The sequence below is a fragment of the Sinohyriopsis cumingii genome, chromosome 14 (genome assembly GCF_028554795.1).
Source record: "Sinohyriopsis cumingii isolate HCF-2022 chromosome 14, ASM2855479v2, whole genome shotgun sequence".
Taxonomy (NCBI): Eukaryota; Metazoa; Mollusca; class Bivalvia; order Unionida; family Unionidae; genus Sinohyriopsis; species Sinohyriopsis cumingii.
This window is the reverse complement of record NC_142974.1, coordinates 120,012,331-120,014,679: the sequence shown is the minus strand read 5'-3', so window position 1 is coordinate 120,014,679 and position 2,349 is coordinate 120,012,331. Positions and strand designations below refer to the sequence as shown.

At 36.9% G+C, this 2,349-nt stretch overlaps 1 long non-coding RNA gene across 1 annotated transcript; it reads right to left on the bottom strand.

Annotated features, from left to right (window-relative positions):
- Positions 1-629: 629 nt before the first annotated feature.
- Positions 630-2,059, bottom strand: LOC149784709 (uncharacterized). The gene is made up of 2 exons (XR_016414189.1): positions 1,957-2,059; positions 630-700 (listed from the first exon to the last, which is right to left on the bottom strand). It is a non-coding gene; the product is annotated as an uncharacterized LOC149784709 (long non-coding RNA).
- Between the last annotated feature and the right edge of the window lie 290 nt (positions 2,060-2,349).

The following is a 2,349-nucleotide window of genomic DNA, read 5'->3' as shown; positions in this document are numbered from 1 at the left end:
GCTCCGTCTTCGGGGTTGGATACTATACTTATAGTTGTTCACTTATGGCCATTTGTCTTGTTTGTGTGACAGTATAGAGTTCTCATTTTCGTAGCAACGTCTTGATCTCAATGCATGGATTAAGTGCTGGTGTAATAATGGACAAATGCAGGTGGAAAAGAATGCATTCACTGGTTGTAATGTGACAAAGACATGAAAAATATGAAGTTCAACTATGAAATCACAAAAATAAGGACAAGAAAAAAAGTATTCCACCTGGGAAAACAACGTCTAATTTAAAGCATACAAAATATTTGAATAATTCCCGCTCTTTGAAAAGGTCAAAGCAAGCACAGCTGATGCATTATAACAAGGGCGAAAAGGCTGCCTCAATTAGTCGCCTCTTATGATACACGGGATGATGCATCTGCAATATTCTGTATTTCCCGAAACTAAATGGTGCAAGGGACAGTAGTTATGTTTCAAAATAGCCTGTCAGCATAAAACTGCTAACCCAGTGTGAAACATAAAATGTGCGCATAAAATATCTAAACTTTACGTATTTCTATATTATCCCAATTGAGAGAATGCTTCGTTAAACCCTCTATACATACATACAAACATATTCATATTGCATAACTCCAAACTGACCTGAAATGATAGTTTCTACCACAGGCCGATAGCCAAGTAGCTCCTCAACATCGATAACTCCTTGGAATTCCTAGAAATAATCAAAGATCTTGAAGATTATTTATGACAGATTATAGTGACTAAAGGTTCAAGCGACATAGAGATCAAAATAATAATACAATCAAATCAACACACACACACACAGACATACACACACACAGACATATTCGATATTTATACAGATATCCACGAAATCTACATACATACCTCGAACTATACGCTTGACAACTAGACCTAAACACTTGACACATTATGCACTATATATGTGACAATATCTTCGCTAGCCAAAGTTCCGATATGATACCCTATATACATCTTGGTGTTTCGAGCAAATTTTTATATGCGTCGGGTCTTTGAATTTCATTGGATGCAATGGCTTGCCGCTGCATCGAATCAAAATAAAGTTGTTTACATTTGAACACTGTTGCTGCGTGATTGAGACAAGGGAGCAGACAACTTAAATGGACTATTTTTAAATATATATAAAAAGCTTATAAAAAAGGAATTTTCCACTGTCGGTCCGTGTTTGTACAAATATATTTACGCACATAAACCTGCAATGGCTTCTCTGTGGCACGTAGAGATACTTTCGATGTTAAACTTAGCAAAGTATTCTTTTTAAGGCAATTGTCTCCATCATTTTCGGCCGATTACAATGCACCGTTATTACACGCTATTGGTTAGCTGGCATTAAATACTAAAGTAGGAAATCCAATAGATGTATCTAGGAGAAAGCACTAAAATATATGTTCGATCCACCAAGGTGTAGATTGGGTTATCGTATTGGAACTTTGGCTAGCGAAGATGACATGAAGCCCGATTGGCACTGGAATCCATGTTCATGTATAACAGATAGTGCTAAGATAGTGCAACTGTAATGCGCTCGTTTCTCAGCTATCCGTCCTGGGGTCGATCCCCAGTATGTGCAATAGTAAATAATCATCAATCCATTTTCCGCGATTTCCTGTCGACTCAACAGTCATTTCAGCGAAAGAGTCCATCCTACGGTACCATATATTTCAGAAAGACATGGCTTGAACATTTGAACACGATACACGCAATAAATATGACAATCGCAAAACAATTCACGATTAAATTTAGAACACGTGTTTCTAAAACGCATACGAATGTCACGTGTTCTTATAAACCTTTTCTATAAGAAGAATACACATGAATGAGACATTGATCTCATTGACTTTGTTCTCAGCATCACTAGCAAACGTTCCTCTGACACCAAGAAGGTTGAGCGGTCGTAGAGAAGATGAGTGTTTCCTAAGTGGCATTTACCTGGTATGTTGGTATATGGAGGCTTTCCTTGTTGAATTCTGATAGAAGCTTGACCAGCTTTTCACAATCAACTTTGCTGAGCAGGTATTGTCCTGTATTATTCACGTTCCTGAAAAGGACATGAAAATAATCAACATCATATTGACATGTGTATGAGTATATGTGTATGTTGAAGTCTCGTCTTATAGGACATGAATTATCACTCTATATTCATGGCATACAATTAGTTTTAAGGCTTCCAAATCCAGAAATATATGCCTGTTATAAAGAGCAGGATATTTGTCCAGGACTTCTCTTTACTGATTGTTCTGTCTTGGTCTAGCTGAAACTGGACATATATTTTGAAAATTAAAAGTGTTATGTTTCTGGATTTGACCGAACAATCCTACTTCA